Source organism: Morone saxatilis, unplaced genomic scaffold (genome assembly GCF_004916995.1).
Source record: "Morone saxatilis isolate NCDOM2014 unplaced genomic scaffold, NCSU_SB_2.0 Contig10, whole genome shotgun sequence".
NCBI lineage: Eukaryota > Metazoa > Chordata > Actinopteri > Moronidae > Morone > Morone saxatilis.
The window spans coordinates 2,477,619-2,489,562 of record NW_023339652.1 but is presented as its reverse complement, the minus strand read 5'-3'; the positions used below and the strand labels follow the sequence as shown (position 1 = coordinate 2,489,562).

Here is an 11,944-nt window from a genome sequence, read left to right as displayed (position 1 = left end):
CAACAGTCCAAAGATACTCGAGTTTAAATGATATAAAACAGGAAAATACTCCGATTTAAGCAGCTGGAAACAGTATATTTCTGCTTAAAAAGTGACAATCAGTTGTCAAAATAATGGCTGATCAATTTTCTGTCGATTGATTAGAGTGTAACGCTCTTTTCTTTTTTGAAAGAAACATCAACAGCAGAGTTGCAATGATTAGTCAATCTGCAGAAAACTACTTCAAAACTATTTTAATAATTCATATTTAAAGCAAAAATGCCCAAAAATCACTGGTTCCAGCTGTAAGTCTTTGTCATATATGACAGTAAACTGAATATTTTGGGGATTCGGACGGTTGGCCGAATAAAAGAAGCAATCTGAGTACATATTTTTGGACTGTGGGAGCTGTGTCGTGACATTTTCTAAAAGATATAGTCAATTAATTAAGCTGTATTTTCATTTTCCAGCTGGAAAATGAAAATACAGATCAGAGGGACGAGCTATAGCTGGAAAATGAAATGAAGCAATGATGAAAATAATCTTTAGTTGTAGCTCAACATAATCTGAACCTGCTAATTTATTTATTTTTACTTGTTTGAAAAAGTAAGATTATAAGGACTCAATAATTCCCCACTGGTTGTCATTTTCTTTTTGATTTTATAAGCAGGAAATGTTTTACAGTGTAAACATGGGGAGGTAAAGTGAGTTCAGCTCACTGGTTTCAGGCAGGACAACAATGAGAGGTAATAAAAGGACGGCAGCAGCAGAGCAGACGAGTAAACAATGTAAAGTAGACCAAAGTCTTTACTCAGTCATCTGAGGGTGATTTCCTGCTCTGGTGTGATGCTGAGCGCCTTACTCATCTATAACTGGCCAATCAGAGGAGGGCTCACTGAGGAATGGAATGACACCTGGCCCCGTCATTGGTCGACACTGGGAACCGACGCATAATCAGTTTCAGTTGGACTAAATGCATTTAATAAGGAATGCCAGTGTCTCTCGTCACTGCACGTCTAATGCAAACTAACCAAAATGTCGCAATCTGGGAAAAACTGCTAAACAGAAACATACTTAAGAAGTGGAAAATAACATCTTCTGCCAAGGACGATGAAAACAACTACGCACACACACACACACACAATATGGGAACAAATGTGTGTTAATGTGTCGCTGAAAGTCTCTGCCACTGACCTCTGCATCCCTGACCTCTGACCTCTGAGGACGAGTGGTCTCTTCCGGTCCTAAATCACTACAACATGGAGGAAACTTTTAAGAGGGTTTCCGTCGCTCAGTCCTCGCTTGTTGTCTGTGCCAAGTTACGAATAATTTAATTTTAGACTTTGAGGTTGAGAGAGGTTTTTATTTTTATTTTAATCAATTGGAGATGCTTATTTTGGTGTTTGAACATGGGCGCTAACGGGAGGTTTGGGCTAAAAACAACCACATATTTCCAATAAAAAACAAGCTAACACATTTTAGACAAGGACTGCTTGGGAGAATTAACTCTAAAATGCATTAAAAAGAGATCTGCCTAAAGTTTCTAGATGCTCTACCCGCTCTAACCGCTGCAGAGTAAGATGTGCAGTGATTAAGCATCCCACAATTACTCCAAAAAGCTCTGCAAATTTAAAGTTTTTTTTTTTCAGTCGCCAGATTAACAAAGTGGCTCAACACATGGTGCAGAAAGCCTGAGCCAACTCTGCAGCAGACAGCAGACGGTCAGTAGTGAGAGCATGACGTCCATCTGTTAGCTTTATCTCCAACATTGTGTTCTCAATTTGCGCACAGCCTATGATCATACATTAGAAACAGCTAATGCTATGTTATGAAGCCGTAAGAACAGTCTGTTGAACACGGAGCTCTTTAACCTTCATACACATGTATTTCACTCTTTAACATCCATTTAATTAGGTGATCCATGTAAGTATTGTTACTCAATTTTAACAAGGATCAGTGTGTAGGGTTAAAGTATGTACCATACGGGTGATTAGATTGGCAATTAAACTGAAAGCACTGTTCGCCAGAACGTGGTATTGGGGAATTAAAACATCTCAGTAAGATATTATATGCCAACAGATCCTCCTGAATGTTACACACTGGACCTTTAAACACCAAAAATAAAATAAAATTTGCTGTTCCACGTCAATTAGAGAGATTACTGGCATGTTGTGTCTGCTAGAATTAGCCAAATATTGAATTATAACTCAACCCAACTCCAAACAAAATTGAATTAAACACTTCTACAAGCAAAACCTTTCACACTGCAACCTTCAGCATGTCACCAATATCACGTTATCAGTTGTGGCTTGTGTATTTGCTCTGTTATAACTTGCTAATTTTACTGTTTATTTCTCATTCAAAAGATCATTCTGTTCTCACGCTCTCCATCGCATTCAGAGCTCAACAACTTTCTGTGTAAAACACAAACAGCCGTGTGACTGTGACAGTAACAGAGTCTTGAAACCGCCGGCCTGCATTCCACTCAAACAGGTTCCTGATTGTCTATATAGGCTCCATTAATGTCCGGTGTAGCCCAACAGACTGGAAGATTAGAGGGTTTAGCAGCACAAACATTCCTCTGAGGTTAAAGAAGAAAACAACCTGATTTTGTATATTTTTAGCTTATAGCTACATGCTAGCACATTCTGAGTTTCTTTCGGTTTTCTCTAAACTGACCTCTGTACTGTGCTGGGCAATTTGTTCTCAAGATTGTACATCATTTCATTCAATAAAGGATTATTGAAGAGGAGGAAAAGCTCTTGACGCTAACTGTCAGTGACCAAGCTTGTTAGCTCGCTCGCTAATGAGACAATAAGTACACAACAACGTATTCCAAAAAAAACATGTTTGTGCCATCAACTTTTGTCTCCTGAGCATTTATACGCCATTCTTTCTGTGTGGAGAAGTTTATACTCTAACAAACAAGGTTAAATAGAAGCTAATGGTGCTACATATCTAATAGTTTACGATAGCGTCCTCCATTTTTCACTCTCAACTCCAAAATTGGCAAAAGTTGAACAAGACACAAAAGGTTAACATCACTTTTAGCACCCATTTTCCCTATTTTCTGACATTTTACAGCCGTTAACCGAGAACATGATCATCAAATTAATTAATATTCAACTAAAATGAACTGATTCGCTTCTTTAAAAAGGAATAATTTGACATTTTGAGAAATAAACTAGTAAAATGTTTTGCCAAGAGAGCTCAGAGAACGATACCACTTTCCACAGTAGACATCTCATATATCAGCCAGTTAGCTTAGCATAAAGACTGAAAATTGAGGGAAACAGCTAGCCTAGCTGATTGCTGTAGCTTCATATTTACTGTACACACGAGTGGTATCAAATCTCTCATCAAGATGTTACACTGTTCCTTTAAATGCTGGCGGGACCGAGCCTTAAAAAAGGCAGAAACTGACAGCGAAAGGACACTTCAAGCCACCCTCATCATCATTTCCAGTACCAATCTTGGGTTTCACCACAACATGCGAGCACATTTCTCCCTGCCAAATCTGCTCTGACTGAGCCCTTCTGATCAGAGAGTAAAGTCCAGTTGAAAAAGCAAACAGAGAAGAAAAGAGAAGGGAAGAACTACCAAATGCAGAACTAGCTCTTCCAAGTTATCCAAAACACAACGTTAACCTGCTGACCTTCCGAGAATGTGAATGTCATAAATAAAAAGAGGCTGTGCCCTTTGATTTCCCCCTTTTCTTTATATGCAAATCATAACCAACCAACCAGCGAAATTCCTCCAAAAAATCGTAGTATAAACTCCCAAGAACTCCATTTCAGGAGATAATGTAAAACAGTGAGCGGTTCATTCCTCGGGCTACTCAGCGCTAAGTTCAGCCGCTCACTAACAGACAACACACAAATGAGGAGATAGTGTTAGTATTGTTGCTGTGTGTGTGTCTGTGTGTGTGTGTGTGTGTGTGAGGCAGCCTGGCTTCCAGCTAAACATTAAGAAAGGGATTTACTTAGAGGAGCTTATTCAAAAGAGCACAAGCAGCCTTTGAACAATCGATTGCTTTAAGAAGACACTGCCGTTTCCTTGCAAACATGAATTGAACAAGCACCGGCGATGAGTGTGAGGACACGTCTTCATCACTCACACTGACACTGGAAGCCTCAGCCTGCAGTCTGCTGCAAGTTCAGTGTTTTTTTAGACTTTTTCCCGGTCTATGTTTCCCCCTAGAGATTCTGTCTCCATGCCCAGGTATGCATACAGTACACCTGAGATGCAAATGTCTCCAGCATTTCACTCCAAACCTTCACTCATAGTGACAAAACGTGACAATGAGCTGTTCGAGCAGCCTTGTGAGTGCATCAGAGCGTCATCTGTAGCTATAACATCCAACAACCCGAGTCCAAACAGAGCGGCACTGCTGTAGCTGTCATGGTTTTATGGCTTCAGAGCTCAAGGTGCAGCATGGAGGCTACTCTAATCCATTAACTGACACCATGGGCAATTACCTTCCCATCATACACAGCGGTGCTTGGGAGCAGATGGCCACCGGCAGCACGGCGTTTTCGAAGACTTCATACAGTTCCACACATGAGATTCTGGGTTAATGTGTTTTAATGACCTTTGGAGCCAAATATCTGACTAAGCACATCATTATCTGCCTGCTGTTGTAATGGTTTAAGCTCCTCTGATCAATACTGCCATCAAAAAACATCTGCTTTCCACCACAGCACACTGAATGTATGCAATACTAGAGATCTCTAAGTGACACTCCCTCAGAGCTCAGAGCTTTAAAATCCCTTCTCTAACTTCCAATTCTCCTCCCTGGGATTGCTATAGATTTAATGAGGACAATCGATAGAAGATAATGGTTTTAGTACAAGTGTTGTAAAAGCTGGTGTGGAGTTAACACTGGAAGAAGTCAGGTCCAGTCTGGAATACATTATGGGAGCCGTGTCAACAGGATCAGCCCACTTGCTGAGGCTCCAGATGTTCTGTGCATTGATTAGTCCCAACACATTCCGTTGTCTCCCCATGCGCAGACCGTCACGCCAGACTCCGTTTAAAAATCCAGACATTTAATATGACCTTACCCATCAGCAAAAGCGCCTCCAAAAACAGGTTTAAACTCCTGTCAGGAAGCTGTCAGTCAAACTCTTTTTCTAAAAGTTATATCCCTGTCTGTACACACCCGCCCTCTAACTAACCCGCCTCACTAAACGCCACAAATGTCCTCCACTTCGTCGATTGCAGCTTGTTACATTACGCCTTCCATTAAATCAATTACTAAAGTTTTTCTCAACATACCGCACCGCTTGGTGGACAACATGTATGCCGAATATCCAATACATCGATGCTATCTCTAAAACATCGCAACTTATGCCACACAGTGCGTTCGCCATTTGGCAGGGATCGATAAATCATTAAATTTGAAGTTTTATGAGCGGAGTCCGGTGTGACGTTCTCTGAGCGAGGGAGAAGGGGAAACAGCGAGGGAGATAAGAAATCACGAGTGCCTTACAAATCTTTAAAAATCCCCACTAAAGCTTTTCCTGCTGGAGGAATTCGGGAAAATGTTGTTGCAGTTTTTTTTTTGTGAAACTTACAAATAAAACATAAAATATGACACAAATGACGCGAAAAGTAACGCAAACGCTTCTTACCTCTGGATTTTCTGGATTGTCTCTCTCTGTGCGGCAGTGTGTGACTCTCTCTGTATTCCTCAAAGGTATCAAAAGTTACCTAAAGTAAGAAAATTAAAACCCGTCCTGTGTCCTTCGAAAATAACCCAAAAAGTTCCCACATTTACATCCTGGTGTGAAGGAAAACTGCTCTGGTGAGTGAACCGGGAGCGGTTGGAGCTGCAGTCGCTGCCCAACTTTACTAACAATATTCCCGCAGACGAAACAAGTAGCCAGGCTGCTTGTGCTTCGTCCTTCCACGCCCAGGAAGCCGGTTAACTACATGCCCGACTCAGGTGTAATTCATGACTACACCAACACACACACGCAGGTTTTAATGGCAGGAGTGTGTGTGTGCGTTGTTTCTGTATCCAGCGCGTAATGCGATGCGCACTCATCCAGTCGGGGTCTGCGGACGGGAGCTCCGCTGTGAACGGCGCGATACGCAACAAAACTGGGGAGTATCAGGATGATCCTCCTCCTCCCTAATACTTAACCCCCAATGCCTGTAGGTTTACACGAAATCCGCCAAGTTCGCAGGAGTTACCTTGCGTAATGCCGGGAAGTGTGGCGGCCTCTCTTTCAAAATAAAAGCTGTGCGTAGGGGGGATACTTAAAAGCAAGAAATAAGACATGAGCTCCCCTGTCTGTTAAATACTGCCCATATGCTGTTTCTTTGCCATGCATTTGAGAAACCAGAAAGCAGATGTGTTAGTATTAAAATGGTAGATTTTTAAATGGAGTTTGGTCTGTAGAGGTTCAGAGATTTACAAGAATAACTCAGATGGTAGCAGATGTCTGTCTGTACACACAATCTATACACATACACTCTATACTCTTCCAATTATTGTCTCCAAAGTCGTCTAAACACACAACAAACAGTCTTGAAATAAAAATCCAATTTATTGTTTTTAAATGATAAATTGTCATTATCTGCATGCTTCATCCACACTTATATAACTTCCTGAATTACATAAACAGTGTATTTAGACCTTTCTGCACTGATGTGATTGTCAGCATGCATGTTAGAAAATATATAATATATTTTTAATGAGTGATCAAATGGCAGATTTTTAAATGGAGTTTGGTCTGTAGAGGTGCAGAGATTTACATCAGGAAAACTTGGTCCGTATGTTTTCTGACTTGATGCTGCCAGATTCAACTCAGTCCCATGGGTTTAAATTGAAGGCCATTAAAAAAAAAGCAACTACTCCTCTAAAAACCACATGAGAATATAAAAAAATATATAATATATTTACATTTTTAATGAGTATTTATTATTATTATATATTTAGAAGAATAACTCAGATGTAGCAGATGTCTTTCTGTGTCTTTATCATCATCATAACGTTATTAGGGTGTTATTGATGTCTGATTCATGCGTGAGGGTGATTCATCTCTAATTCACTAAAGATACCGACACACACACATACATCAACATTGGCTTGGAAAAGTCCCAAATGAAGATCTCCTAAACTAAAACTAACCAATGTATTTATTTCTAATGCCACCTTTAGATATAGTTTATTCAATGCTTTACTAATGTGCCACAAAAATGTGTGTGTTTTTTTTTTTAATTAATCTAAATTAATGTGTGTTTTGTGACACCAAATTGGGGCGGCAACTTACTAACATTGTTCATATTTTTGGCATTGTGTATATTTTGGATATTGTTTTATACATATTTAATATTTGCACTGTTTTTTGTCTTTGTACTGCAACTACTGCTCATCAGTTTCCCTCAAGGATGAATAAAGTTATATCTTATCTTAGTTTGTCCTGATAGCTGCACAAGTGGAAAGGCCATGTTGTTATCCAAAATAAAGAGTGTGAATGCTCAGCTTTAATCAGTTAAATCAGCTAAAGATCCCTTTGACTCCACGAGAAAAACACTCTTTGTGTGGCTGTGATCGTAACCACAGTATTATTTCTTTATATATGACTCATCCTTGATGGAGAGCTGAAAAATATTGATTTGATGAGAAAACACATCAAATCACAGAGAACCCAATCTATACACATTGTCTTTTCTCTCCCTCATTCAGTTGTTATCTCCAAATTCCTCCGAACACAGAACAAACAACACTGTCTTTGTAATAAAATTGTTGTTTTTTAATCATAAATTCTCATTATCTGCATGCTTTGTGCACACTTTACATCATTTCCTGTCTGTAAAGAATACACGAGCAGTGTATTTAGACTTATTATTGGCCTTGCCAAAGAGGATTTTATTTTGAAAATGTGCATCAGGAAGACTTGGTCCGTATGTTTTCTGACTTGATGCTGGCAGATTCAACTCAGTCCCATGGGTTTAAATTGAAGGCCATTAAAAAAAGGCAACTACTCCTCTAAAAACCACATGGGAATATAAAAAAATATATAATATATTTGCATTTTTAATGAGTTATCACTATGAAAACTCCGCCTTTAACCAAAAAAATCAGTGCAAACAAACAAACTGTTGCTTTTTTCCAACAGATGTTGAGTGTGCTGCAGCTTAATCCACACTTTAGATTAAAAACTACTTTTAAATAGATTATAGGCAGTTTAATTTCCATCCATAATAATCTATTTATACCCCCCAGAGATATCAATTGGATTTATTTTTTATTTCCTATACATTTTCTTTCTCATTTCATTCTCCATCTGAAAATCGAAGCAATCTGAGTAAACCTTCAGAGAGGTCTGGGAGAGTGGTCGCGCTGTCAAGCCCAGTTAAGCGTGCAGTCACCCCCGCTGCTAATTCGAGAGCTTGGTGGGGCACAATGGAGGCTTTGTTGTTGGAGAATTTGTCTGAGAAGTAATCCTTGACACTGGGCCATTCAGGGGCCTAACCTTTTGTTTCATAAGTCTCCTGAATGTTACAGTAGGCACCAGTGCAGTAGAACAAACTTAAAGCGCTGCACGTCGCCCGGTATGGCCGGAGTGAGTAATGTAGAATGGCGTGTGGATGCATGCGTCTGTGTTTCAGAGCATTTGGGTGTGGAAAGGTCAAAGATCATGAGCAGGGAATGAAGTTTAAGGCCATGATAGATGGATTTTTTAAATATATATTTATATGTTTTTGACATTGTCCTTTGTTAACATGAACTGTTTGTATAGAAATACTCACTATTTCCTCCTGTTTGTAGTAATATTTGGTAAAAACTACAATATCCTTTGAAAATGACTACTTATGACTGACTATGAGCTGCTTTTAAAGATCTTCAAAATTGGCAGCAGGGCCGTTTCCAGACATTTTTTGACTGGGGTGGCACAAGGGGGGCACTGCCTTATGTAGGGTTGCCATTAAGTATGTGTCTCAGCTTTCCAGTAATTCACAATTTAAGCAAATTTACCACTGTTTATGGACCCCAGTATGCAGAAATATTCAAATACACTAGATGAAGATAACACATTTGTATCACATGCAAAAAACTGCATTGGATTAGTATAAAGAGTCTGGAAACGCCCCTGATTGACAGGAAAGGGATGTCAGAAAGTAAAGAAAAACTAACACATTGTTGTTTTTGGTCTTTTTATGGGATGTTTTGATCAAAATTATATAACCTATACCCTATAATATGTATCTGTTATAGCAAATTCAATCATTAGACCAATTAAACTTAATGTCTATAGCAGACTTTCATACAGTTTGGTGCAGTTCAAAGTGTTTCACAGGACGATAATGAGACAGAATGGAAAAACAAACTAAGGTGGATTTACGATGATAAAAATTACAATAAAATACAATATATTAGATATTATAGGTTTAATAATAGTGTTTAATTATAAATTTTGTGTGTATATCGTGTGACTTAAGCATTATATGTTACTGTATATGACATGAAATTCTGAAATTCAACACTTTTTAACTAGAAATGTAATACTCTTATTAATTAATTACTCCTAATCTGCTCTGTTGTTTCTACATTTACACACATCTGCCGTGGTGAAACTACAGCGGCACCTCGCTTTAAATGCCACTGCAGTGAGGAATTGTGGGACAGCATTATCTCCTTCCCTTTGGTAAAGGAGGGCCCAGTGTATGCTACGCTAGTGGAGATAAGAAAGCAAGCACTGAGGCGCCTTCCTCTAGCAGCACGCTCGCCTCGCCTGGACAAGTCCCAGCAGCCTTCAGAGAATATACAGGAAGTCAGAGCAATATCTACATCCTGTTAGATCATCTTCAGGCTACCTGTAGTTTACAGACTATATTCAGATCTATAAAGATCTGTTTGTTAACAGATTTAACCTTCATTGGACATCAGTCAACAAATTTCCCATCATGCCCTGGGTCTAAAAACTGCCTCGATCTCGTGAGGTTATCGTTGCCCACGTGTGCACGACGTCTGATCAAGTCGGCATCAAGTCAGACACAAATCTAACCAGCAGGCACTGTGAGGCGATCGCCGGCGACTGATTCTGCACAAGCATGGCGAGAGAATTCAAACAGCTCTTTCCACGGCTGCCGCTCAAACACTTCACGCGGTTAGGAACCTTCCCGAAGACTAAAAAAGACTATTTGAACGCAGCCTGTGTCCCAGAACACACACACACACACACACACACACACACACTCAATCAGGGTGTGTCAGTCATGTTATACTGATAGACTCATTAAGTGCCTAAATCACTTACTGACTGACTGTCTGACAATCTGTCTATCTGCTCATTTGACTGGTTAATTATCTGTCGTGTGTGTGTGTGTGTGTTTGTGTGTGTGTGTATGATCATATGAATGTGTGGCTGGTTTACAGGGTTCACTGGTCGACTAAGTGAGCTGTTAAACACAGTGTTGGAATGAGCAGGCTTTGTGTGTGTGTGTGTGTGTGTGTGTGTATTTACACTCTATGCTGTCACACGTACACACACTCTTTGATGTGACACGCTGACGTCTGTCAGTACACATTACATAGACCCGGGTCGGCACGCAGAGACACACAAACACACACGCTGTTATTTCTTGTGGGCTTAAACAAAGCTTGTTTGCCGTTTCTGGCCATGTTCAGGCTCCCTAACCCGGTCAATATTTATCACTTCTGCAAAACCACAGATTACGTTCAGTGTATCGACGTTTCTAAGATTTAGATAGTCAGTCTGGACTTCACAAAAGCTTGTTATGTTGTGGTTAGGGTGTTGCTGGATCAGGGTACTGGCACCTTTTTGGGTCCAATTCAGGACCTGGATTCCCAAAAATATATGATCTGCTACTACCAGGAGGCATAGCTTTAATTAGCTTTAATTTTGTCTACTTTAGGACAGGACAAAGATGGACCAGCACGTGTTACCTGCGTGTCACCAGATCTGTGAACAGAACCACGATGGGAGGAAGAATCGAGGAAGAAAAGTCCACCATCGGTCAAAGACGATCCCTTTTCTCCCTGGCAAAGTCAGCGTACCAGCCTGCTGTTTTTCTAAGGCTATGAAAGCGTTGTCTATATGCTTCAAACACCTGCTCATAAACTCACAGAATTGCACCCTTTACGTTTTCATAAGAAAGTCTGTCCTCAACTGAAAGAGACGGCTAGCTTTCTGAGCTTTACCAGTTAGCTTGCATTGTAAAACCCACACATCCTTCGGCCAGTGCAGAGCAGCAGCACCGAAGTCACCCTCAACTTCAGACTCTCGAAAAACAGGGGCCAAAGAAATGTTTTCTGGATGAACCTGACGGCCGCACACCAACAGAAGCAACTGAACTAGTATGCAGTTCTAACTCGAGTATCTTGATAGCGGTGTCTGCTCCCGCTCCTCTTTCTCCAGCTGGAGACGAGCTAAACGCAACTTTAGCCGGGCATCTAATCTGAAGGCAGGAGACGTTTCTAAAGAGGGCGGTTTAAATCGTCACTATGCTTTACACCAACACTAACAACATTATATAAATTATTTTGAGGGTGCCAAATAGATACCAAGAACCTTTAAAGGTTCTTAATATAGAACCACTTATTGTTAGTGTGTAGCTTCTCAACCAACCGTACTCTATTGTACCTTTCCAATTTATCAAGTAATATATTATATAGTATTAATAGCTTTTTTCAGATCGACAAAATCTCCCACTATATACTTTTTTTGTCTATACAATTAGTCAGTTCTTCTATTAACAGCACCAGACATATTGATCTTTTTGATCTTAATCCAAACTAACAGAAGCAGTTTATGCTTCTCTGTGAATTTAAGTTCTTCCAGTATCTTAAAGAATTGGGAAAGTAATGAAAAGTGATTTTGAATTATTATTTAAAATGTTGGAGGAAACAGAAGCCTGACTTTTTTTTTTTTGGCTCATTCCAGTCTGTTGAAGCTGAAGTGGATTTTCTTTGACTGCTCTAAGGAAAAAA

At 39.8% G+C, this 11,944-nt stretch overlaps 1 protein-coding gene across 1 annotated transcript in view; it reads right to left on the bottom strand.

Annotated features, from left to right (window-relative positions):
• Positions 1–6,117, bottom strand: part of plxnb2a (plexin b2a) — a gene marked incomplete in the record, with an annotated part of 172,717 nt that extends 166,600 nt beyond the window's left edge. Inside the window, 1 exon segment of the mRNA XM_035675813.1 lies at positions 5,613–6,117.
• Between the last annotated feature and the right edge of the window lie 5,827 nt (positions 6,118–11,944).